The 24,604-nt window shown below is 35.4% G+C and overlaps 1 protein-coding gene across 3 annotated transcripts in view; it reads right to left on the reverse strand.

The window, feature by feature from the left end:
* The window catches only part of htr4 (5-hydroxytryptamine receptor 4), a 139,145-nt gene that overhangs the window by 66,386 nt on the left and 48,155 nt on the right, over nucleotides 1-24,604 (reverse strand). The window lies entirely within an intron of this gene.

The raw sequence follows: 24,604 nt of genomic DNA on the forward strand, positions 1-24,604 counted from the left end.
TTTGGAAGAAAAGTCCCTTGGGGCCAAATAATAATATTAATACATTTTATTTCAAAGGCGCCTTTCTGGCACTCAAGGACACCGTACAAAGAGCAAAAGTAACAGAAACAATAAAATGTAGCAATTAAAAATAGATAAAATAAATACACAACAATGTATCTATATGAAATCTATATATAAAGCTATGTAAAAAATCTATATAAAGAATCAAGCAAACCAGTTGTGTCATATTGAAAAAGCAGATCTAAAAAGGTGTGTTTTAAGTTCAGTTTTAAATTTAGGGAATGACTTTATGTTTCTAAGGTGAGATGGTAATGAGTTCCAGAGTTGGGGGGCAGAGCGACTGAAAGCTCTGCTCCCCATGGTAGTAAGACGAACAGAGGGGACAGACAAATGGATGGAGGAGGATGATCTGAGGGAACGAGTCACCAATGACAGTAAATACACAAATAAACATAAATAATAGAAATAATAAGGGGATAATTTTATAAATTTCTGTCATGCTTGTGGCACTATACATAAGTATTTAAATAAACAACAACAAAAGAACAGTTTAAAACAAAACACATGAGGGCCATTTGTTTAGAATATTTAAATAGTTTATATATTACTTTTTTGTCACAATGAAAATCTTTATGCTTTAATGGAATGCAGCATATTTGCTGCAATGTTTTCCAGGTTTTCATTCATCTTGATTATTCAAAGCCGTCTAGATTATCTCCCATTTTCTGTTTCGTTGAAGTCTGACAACTTATAATACTTTTTCTTTATATGAAGATACTTTTGTTTGTGTACCCTGACCTGAATGTGCACTGATGTCCTCTCTTGAACTCGCCACAACAAATTAATTCTGCTCTGTTAATTTTCCAACAGAAAATGAATGGGAAATAGTTAACAAAACAAATTTCAAATCTTCAGTTTTATCTTCATATATTTATTTGTAGGTAGATATATTCTGTTAGAATGCCAAAATGACAGCCAGTCAGGATTTTATCTTAAATGCAGATGTTTCTTTTTTATTTATTATCTTCCTTAGTGTCCTGTTCAGTCATAGAAATAATCTCTTTCTGTAGCCCAGAGGGTTTAGATGATTACAGCTGTGCAATGAAAAATAAATTTTCATCTCATTGAAGTTGAGTAAGAGGATAACTTCATTTAATCCTTATTAAGTTCAAACAACAAAAATAACTCTTCATCAAAGAAAACTATAAGAATCATTTGTTGTTTTTATTTAAATGAAATACTAGTCTTCTCCTCTGCCAAACTCTGACTTTTTTCAGTTTGCTTGCTTTTTCACGGATGCTCATTCCCAACGCATTACATATGTGTAGAAAGCCTTCAAATTTTACAGTTAAATTTAACAGAAAAAAATATTTTGAAGGCCTCAGTGGGACTCCCTAATTGCAAACAACAGCTGTCTGTCCATTGGCGTTCTCTCTCAGCAGGCAAAGACAAGTGCTCCATTGTGCAGACGAACACCAGAGACCATGGGTATTGTTCAAACTGGTATCAAATACTGTTTATCGTCAACAGAAACAGGGAAAATGTGTTGGCGTAGCAGACAAGGGCACAACAGACTCCTGCTGCCTAAAACCATAATGGAAGGAAAGTTGAAGCCAAAAAGGAGAATTAATTATGTTTGAGAGCTTTGGAGTAAAACTGAATTGTGGATGCAGGTGACTAAGTCGACAAAGGATCTCTTTTTTTCACAAAAGTAAAACCATCAGAGTGCAGAGCCTTTTAACAAGCTAGCGTATGCTCATTCTAAAATCTAACGATGCCTGGACGGAGGCTTGGACTTTAATGGAGTTTTAGAGTCTCTGAATTTGACATCTAGTTACTAAAATTGACATCTATGCTATGAACAAAAGAATCTTACAATAATTATCGAAAATGCAGTCAGTGAAGCACTTTATAGCTGAACTAACCCACATATCTACAAAATCTTCTGCCACTGTGTTATAAGTTAAGTGCTTTTGCACAGCTGTAATCATCTAAACACTCTGGGCTCCAGAAAGAGATTATTTCTATCACTGAACAAGACAGGAAAATAAACACTATAAAAGATGTCAAGCTGAGATGACTACATAGAAAAAACACACCATCTTCGACATTTGGCAATACAAATTAGATATGTTTTCAGCCGGTCTTGTCTGGTTTGACTAGATGTTTTACTCATGATGAAGGTTCCCTTTTGGTCTTAAAATTTCCCCAATAAGTGGGCTGTGTTTTTTCTATCCCAGCAGATTATTTTCTTTGCTGTGACAGACCCTTTCAGAGCGCACAACTTGCAGCAAAAGTTTACTTCAGTTTTTAGATCCTGACATGGCAGGTCAAACTTGAGTTTTGCTCCAATTATGTTTTGTTATCTTTACCTCCCCTCTGACAGGAGTTTCACAGCATGTGGCTGTGCAGGAGAGAGCTGACAACATGGTATGAAACACATGAGCAAGCACATGGTGCTTGCATTTTCTTGTCCAAAAGATAAGTCTATACTTCAAATGTGTCTCATGTGTTTCACAAAGTTTACTGTCAAAGTATTTTATTGCAATACTGAAGAAAATGGCTTTGGATCAATTTCAGGCACCTGAATACAAATGTACAATTTTTTTTATCCAGAAATGCACAGTTAAGCAGTTTGTGGAAAATCACATAATCAAGAAAATAGAGAAAAAAAGTCATTTTGAGAAACTGAAAATGAGGCAAACAGCACCTGCATCAGATGATCTGGAGATGTAACGTTTACTAAAGTGGTGCAATCGCAATCAACCAACTGCAATCAGTCAGCCACAACAGCACACAAGCCATCTGCCTGTCAAAGCCATTATGATGCACTGTTGCATGTCACTCAAACCTCGACAGTGACAAAACAGGAGCAACGTAAGAGTATATCACAAAGGCGTATGCATTTTGATTATTAACTCTTCCATGTCAGCAGGTCACAAATGTAAACCATGGCTCACAATATAAACTGACAGAGAAAGCACCAACAACTGATAAAAGTGGAGTTTGTAGTCATGTCCAATATAAGCCTGTTTATTAGTCCCATTCTTCCATGCATCTCCATGTGAGATTAGATTTTTTTTTATTTTTTACCAGTTCTGCATTATGCAAATTTCAACTCACTTATTCAGTTCTGGTGAAGGCGCAGATTTTACGAAGTCAGCCCTCATACATCAAAGTCACATCTCAGGTGATTGGACTGAGTTTTAATCAACTGTCAGATCCGTGACGAGAGCTCTCGTTGCTTAAACATTGAGGTGGATATGCCTCTTTTAGCTGATTGGCTTCAAGGCGTCTTGCTAAAATTCACCAGAACGCTCAGTCAGGTTCTTCCAGGGTCTAAATCTGAAGCTGAGTCAAATTAAACTGTGGAAAACCATAGCAACAGCAGGGATGCCAGTGACTTTACATCCACAGCCTGATTATCGACTGATCATTAGCTTGCAACATTATAATATAGCAAACTTTTTCTTATGAGGAAATATCTCACAGCAAAAGTCAGCCAAATGACCAAACTGAAAATATTTTTGAAAACAAATCAATGATTATAAATGTTAAGGATACACAATGAAACACACTGAAATTTTAAGTAAGAACTGTAATATTTGCAATCTGATTACTCTTGGGTTTACAGCTTAAAGAGAGCTGACACTCTATTATACTGTGAGCACCGTTTATTTTGTTGCTCCATTTTGTTAATTATTCTATTATCATTATCACTTAAAGGACTCATTACAATTATGGTTGGTAATTATGGTTGACCTGAGAGTATCTTAAAATTGCAGGCCATTCTTTTGCTATTCTTACTGAAAGAGAAGCACCAGCCCTGGTGTTCTTTTACCTTAAATGCAAGCAGAGCTCTAAATAATAACGGTAGTTAGAACATCTTTTAAAGCTTGAGCTTTTATGAGAATTTGAAACATTTAAAAAAATGTAAGCTGTAACCATAGAGTGTGGTCTGAGCCTAAAAAACTTGAACAACGTTTGAGTAAGTTCCCATTTCTACAGAGTCATGTCCAGTCTGACAGGCAAGGTTTAACCTAACAGCAGAGGAAGTGATTTTCTGAGAAACAAAATAATTTTTTGACCCCTCTCTCTGTGTGCTTTGTTACTTTATTGAACAAAAAGCCATTTAGACTTGTTTTCAATGTGAAGTCATCGGAATTAACAATTTTGTGTCTTCTTGTACAAAGTCAAGCTTATTTCTGGTGCAACTGATCCGGTTTGTGGTGAACAGGATCTCAAGGCAAAATTCCCTCATTTGAAAATCCAGAGTATCATCTTTGCTTTTTTTGTGGTTCATGTGTTTTTTTTGTTGTTTTTTTTCCTGGTAACTGTTAGCCACAACATTTTGACTGCGTAGCATTAGCGTGTGAAGTTCTCTGTGAAAAATGTTTTCTTTGAGGCAATGGTTCCTAGTCTAAAAAGATTACCTGCTCCTTCCAAGTCAGTCTCTGCCACAAGAAAAGAGACTCAATTACTTTGGTGTTACATTTGTAGATGATGGCAGAATGGAACAGGAGATAGATAAACTGCAGCAATAAAAGCATTTCGGTCATAGTGAATAAAACTCTTGATTTGTCAAGATTAAGTTGACATTGCATATATAGGCAGATATGTACATATACATATTCATTTTATGTTGGACTGTTAATCTCAACTGTCTAGGTATATGGTGCACTGAGCCTTGTTCTTATTTGTCTTTTCATAAAGGGAAAAAAATAGCTACAAAAATATAAGGTATGTAATGCATCTCAAAAAACCTAAAAACATGCATACAAGACAAATAATTGTTAGTCAGACTTAAAATACAGAAGGGAAACAATCAGCAACACCTTATTCTTCTTTCTAACACTCACTGACCAATTCACTGCGCGATTTAAACTCAAATTAGTGACTTAACACTGCAAGGATTGTTAGCTAACATGGAATAAGAAACGCTGTGAGTCATTTTCGCCTAATTATCTTCATACCAATTTCCCTGAAGGCACTAAGCATTCTTCTGGCAGCTTCCAACACACACACATCCCAAAGTCTAGGAAACAATCTTCAGACAGCTCAATACAAGTTCGGTTTCATCCAATTACTTTACATCGGTTTCTCTGCTAGAGCATCCATTTTCCTTTAATTATCAGTCATTCACTGGCTTCTTCCTGATGCTGGCATTGCCTTTTAATACGGCAGGGAAATTCTGAAAATTGTTTGCACCTGGGGCCAGATCTCAGGTTTGATGCAGAGCTGGAATTAACTCATTCAGTCCATGACGGTGCAATCTTTTCCCTTCCAATACTTGCTTTAATTACCTAATGACTTCTTTCCAGAAAGAAATTGAATTTTTTTTTTCTTTGGAAAAAAATAATGTCCTACACCTGACTTGTCTTCTTTGCCTCGCTAATGACACTGAAGAGAAAGACTATAGAATAAAGGTAAAATAATAATTATTTTTTTTTTCATGTTCAATGTATTTGATAAAGTAGCAGAATTTCTATTTTCCTTTACTGATGGCACTTCAGTCTGTTTTTATTAGAACCGAGAATCAAAACCCAGTTTTGCTTTCCATCAATCATATGTTTAAAAGTCAGATAAACAAAGAAACATTATTTGCAGTCAAACATGATTTGAAATCAAATAGATTTTTTTCCCTATTAGTTCAGTGATAAATTTGGGGATTTAAGAAACTCCCTCGATCTCTACTGTGGGAAAAAAATGTGGTGCTGTTGGTTATAGTCAAATGCCTGTCTGGGTTGCTAGGCAACATGTTTTGACCAAGGTAAATGATGGTCAACAACACACCTGCACTTGCTCACACCGAAAACCTTGTAATTAAAGTTTCTCAGCGCCTGATTTGCAGAATATGTACACACAGGTCATTCTAGGAAAGGTCACTGCAACGATAAAATATACGTGCTGCATAGTAAATAAAAAGTCCAGAAAATCTCTTTGATGTTGGTTTTGTCAAAACTGTCAAAGCATCAAGTTGAAATAGACCAGTACGCTACATAAACTGAAATGCACACGTAGCCTATTCCAGGTGTTAGCCACCTTCCTCCTGGGACAAACTCTAAGCTCCACACAAGCCACAGCTGGGTAAGGGCAGCATTTTCAGAAAAACAGCCACGAGCACTATTCAAGCTACAGTGTCCCTATTCAGTTAATCCATACATTCACCCTTTATAGAAGAATAACGAGGAAATTAAACAAATTGTTAAAAGAAAACCATGAGAATTCCTGTTTGCAGTTTTCCTCAAACCATACAGGAGTCACATCAGACATGTGGAGGAAGGCGCATTGGTCACATGAAATGAAACCTGAATTTTTTATGCCTACAAACAAGTTAGTGGCGACATCATCATGCTGAGGGGAGCCTTTCCAATTTTGGCTGCAGTTTTAAATGTTTTAAGAATGTTAAAAGAGAACAGAACATCTAGCCATAAATACTTTAAAATAAACTTCCAGGAGAAACTTGTGGATTAGATGATAATAAACTATATACTACAACATCTGAGCTCTACTAATCTGCTGCACTGACGAGACATTATAAAGAATGAAGCCCACACTGCAACAGTGACCTCTCTATTTCATGTTGATCTCTTTCCTGTTAGAGCTGTTTATGTTGTAGGGGGGTTGGGAGACTGATGTGTGGCAGCGCAGTCATCTGCCTGGAGATGAACATCTGTTAACGATTTTAAAGTCTGAGTGAAGTGCAATATTAAGGGCATATAAAATAATTAATTTTCTGCAATCAGAGCTCTGAAAATTAAAAATAGCTGAAGACAAAAATTAATTGACATAAGAAAGAAAGGGATAGAAAGAAAGGTGGACCAATGAATGGCAAGAAAAAAACAATAGGTACAATGACAAAGACACAGAGGGTGGAGAAAATGTATAGCGCAAAAGAATAAATCTGTGAGGCAGTTATGCACATTCAAGGGAAATAAAACAGGCTCAAGGTAATGATAAAATCTCTTCTTCATTCTTCACAGTTCATTTAAAGCCTTCACACCATGTACACCTCGGTTCTTTTATATTCAGAGACATCCACATGCTGACTAATAATTATTTCTTTAGAGCAATATATGTTATTCCAACAAGGCTTTTTTACACAGGTAAAATGATCAAAATAAAAATAAGACTGATGTAACAATGAGTAAAAAAGTTGTTATAAAGTGATAAAATGGACACAACACTAAGTTTGATTTCCAAAAATTGAAAAAGGTTGGAAAGAAAAAATATTCAGCGAGATGTAATTATGTGAACAAAAATGCGTTGCTGATATGAGGTGTGTGTTTCCATTACAGTTTTTCGAAATACACAAATTTCGATACGGCCGAAAATCCACCTCATCCTATTGCAAAAACCCAAGATTTTTTCAAAATTGTCTTGTTTCAAATATATTTTTCATAATTCCAAATTGAGCAGTTTTACGGTCAATGGAAATGCAGCTATTGACAAAGAAACATTCTGTTTTCCATTTAAATAAATATGAAAAACCCAAGCTTTTTATTGTGGACAATAACATTAATGCCATTAATGTTATCAATGTTATAGTTTGTCCTGTAAACTTATGTTACATGTGTTGTATTACAACATATTTTAATCTATTTCTTTAAGGTCTGTAAGTTGCTTTCCTTTAACTACTAATGCGGACACGCTGCATCGTCAGGAACACAAACTTTTAGTTTATATATTTTTTTCTTTCCTACATAATATACGGTGATAACTTTCTTTTTATTCACTGTTAGGCAACAAAAAGGCATGTGTGCTTATAGGCTGAGTCACTATCACAGTGCTTTTAAAGATCTGGGGGAATAGGTGAATTTTGGGGATCTGCACACATCACAGACACGATGCGTTTACTCTCAGCGTGCAACAACCCAGTTTTGTCCCAATAATCAATGAAAGCAGCTGCACCACCTACAGAGAGCATGCATTCCTGCTGCTAAGCCACAAAAGCAAAGTGTGAACTTCTCATCCCTCTCATGGTGAACCTGTAGGGGCCGGAGTGCATACAAACCAAATCTGCCCACTGTATTGGAACAAATGTACTTTTGTTAATTAAGCCACAGTCAAGCCTCAAACACATTCATAGTGCCAAGCAAAAGTATGTACTCTCCTTTAACTTTTGGACATTTTGTTACATTAAACTTCCGTGTAATTAATTTATTCACTGTTATATGAATCAATGAAACAGGTCTAAAATATTTTTAAGAAAATAAATCGTAGAGATCCAACACAATAACAAGTGCCCTATGCCAGTCAAATTATGTTATTATGATTTCTTCATGTAATCGAATCAAAATACACAATGAGTCTGTAAATGTCAGGTAAAATATATTTTTAAGCAATGTCTGCATGATGCACCAGTTTAAACCTTATATCAAAATAATTTTATGTCAGCGGAACAGTAGGCAGCCTATAACAAAAGAAAGCTGCTGCAGCATTAGTGGCCTTTATTGACAAACAAATGTTTAACCACAAGGTCGATGTACCAGCTGCTTTTGGCATAATTTATCCATCTCTTTCATCGCAAGCCACTGATCATATCAACCTATAGCTCAGTCAGCAATAAACCACAGCAAACTCTGCAGTAGAGATGATGATTAATGAAGGTACATAATCAATACACAGTGTAAGCTTTCAAATCAGTGAGGGGCTGAAAATATTCTCTGCATATAAAGAGATTGCTGTTGTAGGGAAATAGAAAAAATATTTCAGTCAACTTTAAGCTAAAGATTGAATGTTCATCAATTAAAGACGCACCAGTAAGGGATGACGTGGCCAATGGCAATTTTTGGCTTTTTTGACTGATAAGCAAATTTCGAATAATTCTGTATTTTTATATTTGTTTCCTAATTATAACATAGTTCAAAGTAACTTTTGATTCAATAAATGCAACTTACACCGATGATGGAAGAAAAATGTGCCAAAGATGTATCGGTTTTGAGTAAAACAGAAAATAAAGAAACATGCCACATGCACATACTGTATGTCTATAGACTGAAATAAAAGTGTGATTTTTCAGTTTCATTACCTTTATTTAAAAGAAAAACTAAATTAATATTTTCAGTATTTAACCAACAATATTTTTAGCGGGAAAAGAGGAAATTTTAATAAAATGGGGTAGCAAAATCTGAAAAGAAAACTCCCAGTCTTTCACTGATTGTTTTGACATGTCCTCAGAGGCAGAAGTATACAGCACAGTCATGGCTGGAGGTTGATGAGCTCCGAGTGGCTCGCACTGACTTATACTTTGAACTTGTAAGCATTTTTTTTACTGTTTCTTAACAAGATAGTGCAATACTATGCAATTATACATGAGCGTGATACCAGTATAATGGCATAGTTGGGTTTTATTACACCGGAGGTGAAGCTTAAAAACTTACAATTTCCTATAGTACTGCTTAATTTAGAGTTGCTACAAAATGACAGTAAAGGACTTAAATCTATCTTTCTGAGTGGAGCATATGGAGTGCTGTTTCTGTTCAGCACTAATAATAAGGCTACTAAAATTGTCATTAATTGCAAGAATCATAAAGAACACTCACCATCCATCATTCATATTAGGGTAATTCATACAAAAACCTTAGTTGGAAAGCTACGTGTTGAGTAGCTTTCATAAATAAAGCTACAAAAAAATATAAAGTACTTCATATTTTTGGGAGTTTTAAGAATGACTATTGCTTTTCTATTTTCAGTCAAATAATTTACATCATGTTGTCAACATTTGTCTTTTCCATGAAAATTTTAGATCATGCAAACCACCAGGTTTTGGACTGTTTTAGCTTTTCTTTCCATAACTTAATACTTTCCCCAAGCGAACTATGGCAAACAGGGTGACTGTACAAACACAGATAAAAAGGGTGGACTACAAATTAGCAAAAAAATTCATTTTTAATCTGCTGGCATACTTAGTCCATTAATAAGGCACAACTGAGTCTCCACCACTCTACTAAAAAATAATAATATTTTCTAATGTCAAAATCGTAATTTTAAAAATAACTGCTGAGGTGGATTAATAATTATTTTAATATTAAGCGATGTACTCGAGCATCATCTTTCTTGTTTTTTATTGTGTAGGGAATTTCCAAGTGTCCACACTACAGTAATGTTCACAGATTTATAATGTTTATAAAAGGAACTGCGTTGCAAGGATCTGCTCATGTTTGCATCAGAAATAATTCATTTTTACTTCTCACTGAGAAATTTGGATCAGTTCAGAGCTTCATAGTGCAGCCTGATCCATCCTGAAAACCCAAGGTGCAGGTTTCCACCTACTCAGCAGCAGTAAAGCTGACTTTTCACCACATTAAAGAACAGACGGCCGTCAGGAAAAAGATTGGAGTGTGCACCTTTCGCCAGACCAAAACGCTGCTTTGGTAGCCCAAAACCTGTCTTGCACATGAGGATAATGGATCCCAGAATGGTAAAATGACAAATTAGAGGCAAAAACAAACATCCTCATTTAGACCTGTCATATTTGATTATTATGAGCAAAAATGAAGAAAGACAGTTTGCAATCTGTGAATAATTAGGACACGGCAACACAAAGGAAAAGTGTGCGTTGATATTTTATATAAAAATGAGTATGTTTTATTGCTGCATCAGTATCTGTGGAGTTCAGTCATTAGTTTGAAGAGTTATCTGGCAAAACCTGAGTCCTTCCCACTTAATGGGGCTCATAATGAGCTTTAGTAATCGCCTAATTCATGCTTGACCAATAATCAAATTAATTATAATATTTATATAAACACATACTTTACAAATTCCAACAATTTAAAATAAAAAGGGATAATTGCAAAGAATGTTATTCTTGTTTTCTCAGAACTATATTTCTACCATGTCTTTATTTAGGTTGGATTACTGATTTTCAGGAAGCTGATGGGTATAACACGGTTGAAACAAAAAGGTTCTGGTTCATGTTGATGTTGTTTGATCTTGGTAAAAATGTTTAAGTTTTTTCATAGGTAAGGTTTTTCATTACTTTTTGCTTATGCTTATTTTGGAGTTAGATACCAACAGTCTAGAGGAACTATTTTTTACAGTCATGCATTTAACATTTAAAACTGACCTTTTCACAACGTTCCTGCACAGTACAATGGTTCTTGTCCATTTAAAACAGACACACAAAATAGGAAAAACTACCACTACTTCTGGAATGCGTAATGTGAAGAAGGGCCATTTAATGCCATTTCTAAACTAATAAAATCCTGTTCATTAGGAAACTACTTTTCATTTGGAAATAGTCTAGATTGTAAAATACTAAGTGAGATCAGCAAGGGAGCAGGGCACCTTGAGGCTGCAGGGGCTTAGAGGCTAACATTAGCAAATGTCAGCAATGGAAAAAGAAATGTCATAACTTCAGGTCAGTTATTTCTTTCGGCTCACAGAAAGAAATATGTTGTTTTTAAGCTGTTGCTTTAAATAACAGTTATAAATTGTTGCAAGTATGTCAATCTTTTAATGCAATTTTGTTAATTTGTAAAACATGAAATCAGAAATGTGCTTATTGCAATAATTATTTTTTAAACAGGTTTATAACATTACCAGCTAATCTTTTTTTATAACTTCTCTTAAATGAAAAAATAGGAAGCTGAAGTATAAACTTCTTTTATCACGGTCAACTCTTCCAGTGTCTCAGAAGTATTACCACTGCTACTTAATAAGATGCTAATATGGAAAATTATGAGGCTATTTTTTCTGCAATTTTTTAATCCTTTTTGCACAAAGTGCTTAATTTTTGCCTCAGATTCACAAGGCAGGCAGTACAAAATACAAGCAGATAAAGATGCAAATCTTGCCCAGCAGAAACTAATTATCTACATCTGTGTTTGTTGATTAAATACAGATAACTGTCCTCTGATTCATGCATAAAATATCTGAAATGCATTATCAGACCCTTTTTACTTGGATGAACTATTTTAGCCTGAGATATGACTTTGTCTTTTTTCAAAAATGAAATTACATTCAAAAGAGTAATTTGCACGTTTGCCAATTGTAACAACTTGGTGAATGTCTTACTCGGATAAACAGACCACATTTTATTTAAGTGCTTATTTGGTTATGACAGATTGCAATAAATCACTTGTGCTCTGCTAATATGATGTGCAACATTGTCAGGTACAACACATTCATATTTGGAATATTTGCCAGTTTTCACTTCTCTTTGTTCATCATGTCTATTCAGAGTATTTTCAAGATGGAAAAGCAGTTTTCACATCTATCTTCTGATATCTGTAACAGATAAAATAAAAGAAAACATCAGCGTCTACTGTACTACTACTTACTGTATTTTCCGAGCTACAAGTTACAACGTAGTTCAAGTTGAACTAGTCAAAAATTGTTTTATGAAGTGGGCAAAAAAAAAACACTTCAGGTCACAATTAAGAATAAGTTGCATTATTTGTCCGTGTAAATTATATGACCCAGTGACGTGTTCAGTTACCTGCTTTTCAACAAGCTCACAGATTGATCTGATATACCAATGTTCAAGCTCTAAATCAGGGTAGTAAGGAACACCTCTACCGATGAAGTGCATAGCAGAGAGGAGACAAATGCAGCATAAATCTGAGATGATAGAGAGGCGCTTGAGTTGAACAAAATGATTTACATTCACTTCCTTGGCAGTTACCCGGGTGTGGACAAGTTACATGCTCTGTTCACAAGCCAAACCAGTGTTCTCAAAGTTTGGAAAGGTAGCACCCACAGATAGATATAGCTATCTAGATACACTTTGGTAAAAAAAAATTGACAAAGTAGTACAGATTGTCAGAACACTTTTTTATGTACCCAAATGTGGACTCGTTCCTACAGCTGTGGCCCTCTAGCTTTCAGCCCACGATTAGCTTTCCTCACAGCTGCATATGGAAAAAAATAGTGATTTATACTCCAGAAAATATGCAGAATGTTTTGTACTGAGCAGGAGCTGCACAAACCAACAAGACTGTAAATAGTATCGACTGGGTGTTACAACAAACATGGCACAAATAACAGCTATATTGTGATCAATGAACAGCAACATGATCAATCAACATCACCATAAAGAAATTCTTATTCATATTAGAAGATTTTGCTACCAGTCTTCATTATTGAAATAAAAACCTTAAGAAAATAAAATACTAAAAACCAAGTCACTTTACTATGGATTATGGTAAATGGTCTGTGTTTGTACAACGCTTTATCAAGTCCAGAGGACCTAAAGCATTTCACGAAAAAGTCCTAAAAAGGCATTTGGAAACAAGCTTATGTTTTGAGGTAGATCGAGGATGGTTAGTCTCGCCTAAAGAACATTTTCAGTCCTGTGAATAGTTTCATGTGGTCCACAACAATTCAAGGACAGTACAAATCCTGTCAGCCTAGGCACTTGAAGCAGATGTTTTGTTTTGTTTTTTTATTTTTATTAATTTTGGGTCAAGTGTTTGTCCTTTATTAATAATGCATTTTGACAAAGTCTTATAATTTGTCAAAATTAAAATCACAAACATCCAGCCACTTTTCATAAAAGCAGCCCTCTGCACATGCATTCATTGAACTCGGCTAAGTTTAGCAGCATTTTCAAACAAAGGGTGACTCAACTCTTGTTGCTAAACGTAGACAGAAAATAATTGAAAGCGGGAAAAAAGTTGAGGTAAGAAGTTGGTAAAAAACACAACAGCTTTTGCAGTTTATGAAAGCAATAAAAGTTTTTATAAAGTTAAATATAATACAAATGTTATTGTGAATTATTTTCTATTCTATTAATTTTGAACTATGCCTGCAAATTTATCACATACTGGCCTGCATAGGTAAATACACCCACATCACCATAACATTCTGTAGAGGATGCCAAGAGATGGGATGTGTGAGTGAATGGCCTAAGAGAGATTTTTTTAAAGCTTCATGCTGCTCTCTGAAGAGGAGGAGAAAACTGGTGCCTGAAGCTGCATGTGCCTGGAATTACTATCAGTGACAGGTGGGATAAATCACCTTGTCAGGCATGAATGGAAACCGGTTGCAACAGTGTATAATGAAGCGCTCAGACCGAAAGTATCCAGACACACTCTGCACCTCCTGCAGGCTCTCCCCTGTTTAGGGAGGATAACAGATCTGCTGGCTTGACAGATTTCAGTTTTGTCACTGGAGAGTTTAGCATGCTTCGCTCCACAGATCTGATCTAACCTTAGCTGAATGAAAGCTACTGCCTCCTGTTTGCTTGTTTTTTGTTTGTTTTTTTCTTCTGCATGTGCATGCTCAGCCTCAAAAGGCACCAAAGCTTTTTACATGTATGGAGGATTTCTTATTGAGTTTACGTAAGCAGCTGCTGAATGAATTAGAGTCTGTGAATGAAAGTGACACTGCACAATGTTGCCTCCTCAGTCTGTAGATGGAAGCAGAGACACTAAATAGCACAAATGGAGGTTCAACAAATTGATGCAAATCTACAATAATTGAATGTACAGAGAGAAAATCAGTGAAGAATCCATGTGTTGTTTGAGCTGATGGATGATGAATGCATCTTACAGGAAAATGCAAAGATTTTATGTGAGAACCTGCGGGGCATTGCTGGATGTTGTATCGTCTATATAATACAGTAATTAGAAGGTTTGGAATTGTATATAAATATCCATCCATCCATCCATTTTCTGTTCACCCTTTGTCCCTAATGGGGTCGGGAGGGTTGCTGGTGCCCATCTCCAGCTACGTTCCAGGCGGGAGGCGGGGTACACCCTGGACAGGTCGCCAGTCTGTCGCAGGGCAACACAAAGACATACAGGACAAACAACCATTCACACACACACACACCCCTAGGGAGAATTTAGATAGACCAATTAACCTAACAGTCATGTTTTTGGACTGTGGGAGGAAGCCGGAGTACCCGGAGAGAACCCACGCATGCACAGGGAGAACATGCAAACTCCATGCAGAAAGACCCCGGCCGGGAATCGAACCCAGGACCTTCTTGCTGCAAGGCAACAGTGCTACCAACTGCGCCACTGTGCAGCCTATATATAAATATGTTTGTTTTTTTTGACAGACATCATTGAATCACAGCAGCACATTCAGTGCTTAGGTATCCAACTTCACTATATTTACACACATTTATACACTTGCTTTTTGTTTCATTTTAACAGTCTTGATTAGCAGGTCAGGTTTTCTGAAGGTTTGCCTGTTCCAGTGAGTCGCCTCCTGTTTTAGTTGCCATACTTTAAATTTGCCATCATGAAAACGTGATTGCATGCATCATTCCTGATTACAAAAATTATAGCAGTAAATCCAAGGAGGACTGGCCAAGATGTAAGAAATTGAAATTCCGGGACCAAGTCAGAGTCCAGATCTTGATCACTTTGAGGTGCTGTCAGGTGACTTGAAATTGGCTTTACATACAAGACACTCCTCAAACATCTCACAGATGAGGGGTAAAGAGGAGGGCATAGATTCCTCAGATTCATGCCAAAAACTTGTAGCTACTAGAAGCATTAAATGAGTCTTAGTGTACATTTTGGTTTATTCCAGTTGTACAATGTGTAAAAAAAGATTGGTGTTTTTATAAATTACTTTCTTCTCAATATGTAGATAGGAATTTAACTATGCATATATAGGATTTTTAAACCGGATAGTGCATCAGTTTCTTTACTGAAACCCTTGGATCCTTTCTCAAATGTCCTGAAGCCACTTATGAATAAAAACTACTGGATCTTTGAGGCTGGAAACAACATTTAGGCTGGATTAAATGTTAGGTAAAACAACTACAATGAAGCATGCAGTCAAAAGTTTAAAAATAACTTCCAGAAACATATCAAATGTGGTGAGAAGAAGAAAAGTAAATCAAACCATCCCACACCAAGAACTGCAGCTGCAGGGTGGATGAGCACCTGAGCTGAATCTGGTTTTGTATGTCACTGGGCACTCAGTGTGACTTCCTGCTCTGCACTAGTTTTAATATCTACAAAGACAACTACTTTTCTTTAGTCATCATTATGTCTTTCACAGTGCCACATCACATCTTACAGATGTCTCAGCAAATCCAGCCCCTCCACAGAAAAACCCCCACTGTTGAGCAAACTGCAAATAGGGTTTAATCTGAGTCTAATGCAGTTTCCCAGAAAGAAAGGAATTACAATGGATAAATTTGAGAACTAATCCAGAAGGGATGATCTATTCCAATAAATCTCATCAAGACAAAGATGGATGAAGGTGGATTGGGAGGAGAAGAAGACTGCAGACAAACCCTATGGGGCATCAAGGGGCAGGAGGATGCCAAGAAACTGTGTTTCCTTAAATTGCAGCTAGAAAAGGAGATCCAAAACCAACAGCATGGCCCAAAAACAAAAGAGCAGCTCTTTCAACCTCTATGCTAGAATCTGCTGAGTGAGTAGCATATATTTGTCTACTTTTACTTTGAGTACACACTCAAAAAATGTTATTTTTCAGCCATATAGCCTAACAGAAATCTATAGTCAGCTGTAGAGAACAGCTATTGAAAGGAAAAAAAATGCTTCCAAAAACTCCTGTCAAAGGTAAGAGTGCTGTTTCTAATACTAGAACCAATAATATGAGTTCTGCTGAAAACATTTTTTTTTCAGTTTATCAATGCACTCAAAGATAAGCTGAAATGAAATCAAGACTCAAGCAAGACTGACAGAATATGAAATTTAGATTAGAGAACATTAACTTCTGCTGAGATAACCTGTGCAAAACAGAGGAGTGTTGAGGAGTCACAATTAAACTACTCTGGGAAAAACTACATCCCTATGCAAATGATTTTCAACATAAAATCTAAAATCAAACATACATTTGTTTTAAAAACCTAGGTTTTAATATGAAAACCAGTCATGCTGTCTGTGTTGCTACAGTAGCATAGTTGTGTGCCTGTCAATGTCAGTTCATTGTAAAAATAAAGCACAGAAACAAGTCTTTAACAAAGTATTGACCTTTAAGCTAAGGTTGTACGTTTATCCATTAATAATATCACAAAAGTATGTTTTATAATTTGTCAGTATTTTAGTTCGTATTGTAATGCATTTAGAGTGCTAATAAGATATCCAGCCTGTTGGATGGAGTTTTACTGTACTAAATACCACACAATTAACACAGATGTTAGTGTCCTAGAAGCATTAGAAGTGTTTCATAGTGTTAAATAGGTCAACTTTTCTGTATTTATTTCCTGAAGTCAAAGGTAAAGTGTCTCTGTTTATAAAACAACTGACCTACATATCATACAGTCAAAGTGGTCCAACCACTTTAAAATATCTTCATAAAAATGTAGAAGATAATCTGCACATAAGAAGGATTTAGTTTCAGGTGAAATAAGAGGCCTTGAACTTAATCTATGATTTTCTTTTCTTTAGAACTGGAGGTGTGAGTGTTTTTATTCTATTGCATATTTAAATTTTTCTTTTTATATCTAAGATATATATTTTTGTTGATCTAAATAGTTTTTGTCAGAACCAAAGATACCCACAGTAAAATACAAAAACTTGCATATTTTTTATTTTTATTGTCTTTCTGGAGAATCAGTATTCAGAGCATAGCTAATCATAGGTAGTGTATGGTGTCAGATGTCAGAATAACAGGCAATTTATTGTTCAGATGCATTTATTGCTGATACTAGCAGCTTATAGAAAATTACATTCAGAATTTATTAGCAAATGTACCATCAGAATGATTTAGTTCATACAGTGATAGATACGCATCTGAAATTAATCACACATTCCTGATCTAAAACGCACAGCAGCAATTTGTCTTTATTTGAACCTACTCTGCCCATGAAAAAATGGGCTCTAACGCAGCCACAACCACCACAGCAAATTCAACACTGCTGCATGTAAAACATAAAAACTAATTTGTTACACCACTGGCTTTGGCAACTTAAGCGCATTCATATGTGTCTAATCAGCAGTCAAAATCATAAAACCCACAGTAAGAGGTGGGTGAATAAGCTCCTCTTGAAAGTAGCAATGAATCTCTCTACACTTACAATCTGCAGCTAATCTTACGTAATGCGTGTCATGGACTTCTTTAAAACAGGCAGCTGTGTCATCATTTCTCCCGCAGAGGCATCAACTCTTTGTGCTGTGTGACTTTCCAGATGTTGGACTGACATTTACAGCTTCCATTTTTTTATATCAGACTCTGCACTGATCATCAGTGCATACAAACAGTTCTATTTTCACCTAAATAACATATAAATCAAGTTTCCCCCTACTATCTGTAGGTAAGGAGCTTGAAGTATCTTCCAAATTAGGGTTTTGATCATGTTATATTCTGCTATGAATAAAACATCCAAGAATTGTTTTCTTTTTTCCACCATCCTACTGCCTTAACAGAAACAATGAGTCTGAGTAACAACCTCTGTGATTTCCATTGGTAATCAGCTTTAACACCTGTGTCGGTGCAATTTGGATTCTGAATGATGTTATGAACTTCAATAAATCTAATTTTGTTTTGCTATAAAACAGAAGCTAGGATATACAGGTTTAACCAGCAATAGATGACATTTGAATAATGAGACAACTGAGAAGAAATGCTGCACCTCTCCTATTAAAGTGTATATTATGCAAATTTTGGATCATCAATAACTAATGCATGATTTTTTTTCCCCCCACTCAGCAGGGCTGTATAATTTGCACTTCTACCTATGTATGCAATGTACTTGTGAATTAAAGGTGACAAGAGACTGTGATCATAAACAGTGTTTAAAAAATATGAGACATGAAAAATATATATTTTCACCTACTTAACAAGCTCAGGTGTGTCGTTTCATAAACATCAGATTCATGTTTTGCGTTGTAAGCTATTTTGGGTAATTAAATATTAATGAAACTTTGATGGCAAAAAATATGTAAATGTTCTTGTTAGATCTCTTATTTTGAATGCAAAATTTAATATAGACTCTTTGTATTTAGATGTAAACTCAATGATGCTGCAACTAAAGCTAAACTGAAAAAACAAATAATTTTGTGAGTAGTTACTGACTTTTATATGCTAAAAGGAAACCGTGCTGTGCACAAATGTGTTTTGGGGAGATCAATAATAAGTAACCTTGAGCATTTATGCCATTATTTAACTTAACAAGGCTGTGTTTTAAATTGAAAAGCTCAGCAAAGCTTCTGGTACTGTAACTAAATCTAGTTCTGTTTGAGTGTGAAAAGCTGCTGTAAAGTGATAGAATCTTTGGGTAAACCACAGCGATTTGTTGTACAAGAGTGACAATATTTTACGTAACGGAGACTTTCAGATTTTTTGGTCTGTGTTGCAATGGAAAATTTTACTCTGCGCTTTGTGCATAAAGCAGAAGAGTGGTATCACAAGATGTAGTCAGCTCTCTGACCTTTAACCCCAGGGCTGAGTGGTGTTCCAGTTTTAATGGACAAGTTTGTTTTCATCACTTAATCACAGAGTTACTAATACAGCAAATGTCAAACTTTAAAACTACAAACTACATAAATAATGAATATGTTCTCTCTCAATAATTACTGTGTTAATAATTGATGCATATACAGTACATGTGTCCAGCCATGAAGGAATCAGGAACAAGAATGAAGTTACTAGCACATCCTAGATATCTGGTTTCTAAGCTTTACAATGATGTCTGAAAATGTGGCCATTTGAAAGTTACTTATGATATGTGTCATTCTTCATATCCAGGTTTTTCATTCATAGTAAAATGCAAAATTATTATTTTTGCCATACTGAAGGTGTTGCTTTTAATACAATAAAGTGCAAATATTTGTTTACATTTTGATTTGTGGTATGTAAAAAATTGCAACTTATGAAATAAAATAAGATGGTTGATTTTGAGGAAATATTGTCTCAGACACTGAATGCAAACACATAGGTGATAGAATGAAAGCAATTCTGATTAGTAGCAGCTCTATTGAGAAAGGATTGCATACTATAAATAGGAGAGAACAGAAGACAATAGGCAAAAACTTCTTTATCCACTGAATAAATGCATTTAAATGAAAAAAAAACTAGATTTTTCTAAAATGTTCAATGTGAAAAAAATACCCTAGCAAGAAGAGACCACTTCCTGCTTTTTCACTAAACATCTTTACCAATGGTGCCAATAAACATGCCCAGCTCTGCACTTGGAGGTTTGGTAATAGCGTTTGCTAACAGTTACCAGGGGTTTTAGAATAGTTTATTTTGTGAAAAATTAATAAACCTGAATGGTTTATGTCAGGGATGTGAGTTTAGCTCAGAATTAGGCTTAGAAATTGTGAACATAAATTATTCAGCTATACTTTGTATGAACCAAACTTGAAATTTCTGAGGGATGAACTTCCACAACACAAAAATAACTGCACTGTAAATGTTTTTTTAATGATAAAATAATAAATTATTAGTGCATTGCAGTGCTATATATGTGCTTCTGCATTTGTGACAAAACTGTCTGTCATGGTTTCTTAAAGGCAATAGCAGGATTTCCATAAAATTAAACTAACACCAGTGTGGTATCACTCCTACATTTATTATTCAGATGCCACCAGACTAAAGGACACAAACATTTCCTCAAACACAGTTTTCATTAATACATACACTTCAGTGTATCCATCACATTATTCTTAAAGCTAACCAAATTAACAAAATTGAAAGGATTTTCAGTTTTCAGGAAGAATGAGTATCATTTTGTTTTTCATTTTTAATTAATATGAAGGACAAATGGGAAAATGTAACTAATATGCATATATGATGGAAAATGGACCAACTGAGATGAAAGTAAACAATAAGTCACTCCTGCTGGTTCAAGTCACTCAATTTCCTCATATGCTACTGAAGAATCCAGTGTCAGACAGACATACATTTTGAAGGTCTGGTTTTATTATGTCTTATATAAGGAAATCCTAAAATATTTGAAGTTGTGGTCATTTGAATGTTTGTACTCCTCAAACTACATGCATGAAAAATTTAACTTCCATGTTTGTCAGGGATTGTCATCTTCCTGGTAAAGCAGGGAAAGGGTAGTAACCAAAGCTGGTCATAGCCCAACAACATATATTTGAAAATAATGAATACCTTAAAACTGCATTCAGTATGAAAACATTATTTACTGTTTTAATATGATATGAGAGTATAATTTCACATTTGAATATAAAATTACGGAGCCGGACATGGGGAATTTTTTTTTCTTTTGCGTTACCTCGCAATACTTTTGCGTTCCCTCGCAATACTTTTGCGTTACCTCGCAAAACCTTTTGCGTTACCTCGCAATACTTTTGCGTTACCTCGCAAAACTTTTGCGTTACCTCGCAATACTGTACTGGTCAGTTATGCAGCATAATTGAATACTGTAAGCCTTTCTTACGGTGGGCGCCGTACTTTATGCTTTAATATAAGGTTATGTGAGGTTTTTCCGTGAATGTTAGAATCTTTTTGTGAAATATCTGAAGTTTTATATCTTTCTTTAGGATAGAAAGGCACCACAAACCTACGATATAAACAGAAACTTTCCGTAAGTAGGAAAGAAATAAAAAATACAACCTAATTTGGACTATTTCTGAGTTATTATCGCGGGTAATAAGTCATCTGACAGCTTTGATTGTGTCTCTGTTGTGTTCGTAGTCTGAATGGTTTAAAGAGCTGCTTTCAGTGCCGCTCCATCTTAGCCTAACAGACATAAACACGCAGTAAAAAAAATCGATTTTAAATCAGTGTTTTGCACCAAACAGTTAATAATAATAAACAAGTTTTCACTGAGGCTCTGTAAGAGCCATATGAATGAAATAAGTAATTATTGATATGACAGGAGCAGGCGGCTTTGGCACTTAGGTGTGTCGAAGTGGGAGTGACGTCACCAGGTATGAATGGAAAGGATACTGGCTTTGTGTGTATTAGGAAGCGGTGAGCGGGGCGGTCAGTCCTTACAAAGTTTGGAGCATAATCATCAAAATGGAATAAATCGATAATTGTGACAGAACAAAGAAGAGGTTTGGAGTTGATTGATACACGGACAGATGAGATTCCCCGAGTTAACCCAGTGCGGCCCTTTACCATCATTAGTTTGTCGTGTTTTTAATAATAAAAACTTGTTAATAGTAAAAACTGTTTGGTGCAAAAAACTGATTGAAAATCGATTTATTACTGTATGTTTATGTCTGTTAAGGCTAAGATGGAGCGACACTGAAAGCAGCTCTTTAAACCATTCAGACTACGAACACAACAGAGACACAATCAAAACTGTCAGATGATTTATTACCCCGCGATAATAACTCAGAAATAGTCCAAATTAGGATGTGTTTTTATTTCTTTCCTACTTACGGAAAGTTTCTGTTTATATCGTAGGTTTGTGGCGCCTTTCTATCCTAAAGACAGATATAAAACTTCAGATATTTGACAAAAAGATATTAACATTGATGGAAAAACCTCACATAACCTTATATTAAAGCAGAAAATACGGCGCCCACCGTAAGAAAGGCTTGCAGTATTCAATTATGCTGCATAACTGACCAGTACAGTATTGCGAGGTAACGCAAAAGTTTTGCGAGGTAACGCAAAAGTATTGCGAGGTAACGCAAAAGAAAAAAAATTCCCCTAGGGGGCTCCGTATAATACGGAGCCCCCTAGGGGACATGGGGAATTTTTTTTGTCCCCTAGAGGGCTCCGTAGTATAAAATAACACTTGGGATAAGTGTTAGAATAAAATGCTCAAAAATATACCTTTGGAGTATTGTAGCAATGTGTATCGCTTTTGCCCTCTACCCGTTTCTCTTTTCAACATCACTTTGTGTATCAAAGCAACAGTAAGAAAAATACCGGCAAACTGTGGCTAGTAAAAAAAAGTTCTCATGTCTCATCTGCACCTTGAAATGTTTGAAACTTTACCAAGCAGAGGAAACTGCTATTTTTACAATCCAAAGCAGAAAAAATACCACCCAACAGTTTTAACGTGATCTGTGTTCAAATGAAATCAACAAGCCTGAGGGGGAAAACGACTACAGAGGCAGTGAGTAGTGAAGCAGAAATCCCACAAAGCCCATTGTTTCCTCAGCAGAGCCAAACGCTCCTTAAGAAGATGAGAATAAGCCTGAAGCAGGAATCAGGACTGCCAATTCATTTTTGAGCTGCAGACTTCTGAACTGCTGTACTTGACACTACACTATCAACGGCTGCAGTTTTACCACAAAGACAAAGATAGTAAGTGCTCACTAAAATAAATAACTTAACATATAATATATTTATTTTGTGTTTTTATGCTGAAATTAAATGACTGCTGAAGGACATATTCAGCTTTATTTCTGCACACAAGTTTATGTCCATAAAGATTGAGGATAGGTTATAAAATCAATTTTTGATGGTACTGAGATCTGGACATGAATGATTATGGATTAAAATAAATAAATAAATAAAAATACACAACCCAAATTCCTGCAGTTGAGGCATTTTTAATTTTAGGCAGCCCTATGAATAACAAAACTTGATCACTTTAACATATATTAAATAGTAAAAAGAACACAGTTAACATTTAGTGTTTTTGTTTGACAAGTACTGCAAACAAATAGAATAGAATAAAACAAGTAACAAGCTAAGCTTTTAAAGTGAACTGAACACTTAAGTGATTATACAAATTTACTACTTGCTCTCAGAAGAGAAAAAGAGCAGATGAGATATAAGTTCCAGTAAGCCCCAGTATTTGCAGAAGTAAGTGATCACAGACCCCAGGTAATATCTATGAATACTTGAATCTCCCACTGAAAACATTTATAAGTGCCTATGTTAACATTTTAAAAACCACATATATCTTATTATGAATTAAGATGAATTTAAACACATTTTTCTGACCCGTTGAGCTTGTAGCATTATATAGTATATGTTCTCAACACAAGAACAAAAGGATTTTCTTTCAATGCAAAGGACAACTAGAGAAGAAGCTTCTCATCTAAGCTCCTTGATAATAAAGAACGCAAGTAAACAAATGAAACTATTTAAAGAGTTGTTTTGTTTCTTAAGCTGAAAACTAGAAAGCTCCCTCTTTGACCTGTTTGCAGTTGCATTGAGAGTGAATACAGACCATTACGGGTCAGTGACTGGTCACATTAGGATGACAATAATGGGAATTTTATGGTGTGGAGGAATGTGTTACACAGCTCCCACCATCAACAAACAACAAACAAGTGCTCAACAGCTATGCGGATTTAACTGCCCCTGGTAAAGTTTTACAGATATGCCATACAACAAGCTGTTTTGCACATTGCAATAACATCTTACAGAGATGCGATAGCATAGTACTTTATATTTTATTTGACACCCAGTAAGCATGTGAACATCAGTGTGGATGTTCAGTTCAGAGAGATCTAGATCTCAAGAAATAGTATCTCACAGCATCTGTGTTAATTAAGGTCACTGAGCTGAGCTGACATAAGAACATGACCACTTACATATTGCGTGCTATTATATGGTAGTTTAATAGCAACATTATGGAAGAATGGACTACATGAAAATACATATCAGACAATTTCACGCATGTAGCTGACAAAGACCAATTTATTGATTCTCATTGAGAAGTGATTTATTTTTATTAATGTTCAATTGCAGTAGCTTACTCTCAGTGAAAAACCTAACATTTGATTACAATATTTCTATTCAATGAGGGAAAAAATCTAAAAGAAAATTTAACTGATTGGCA

Source organism: Xiphophorus hellerii, chromosome 23, assembly GCF_003331165.1.
Source record: "Xiphophorus hellerii strain 12219 chromosome 23, Xiphophorus_hellerii-4.1, whole genome shotgun sequence".
Lineage (NCBI taxonomy): Eukaryota > Metazoa > Chordata > Actinopteri > Cyprinodontiformes > Poeciliidae > Xiphophorus > Xiphophorus hellerii.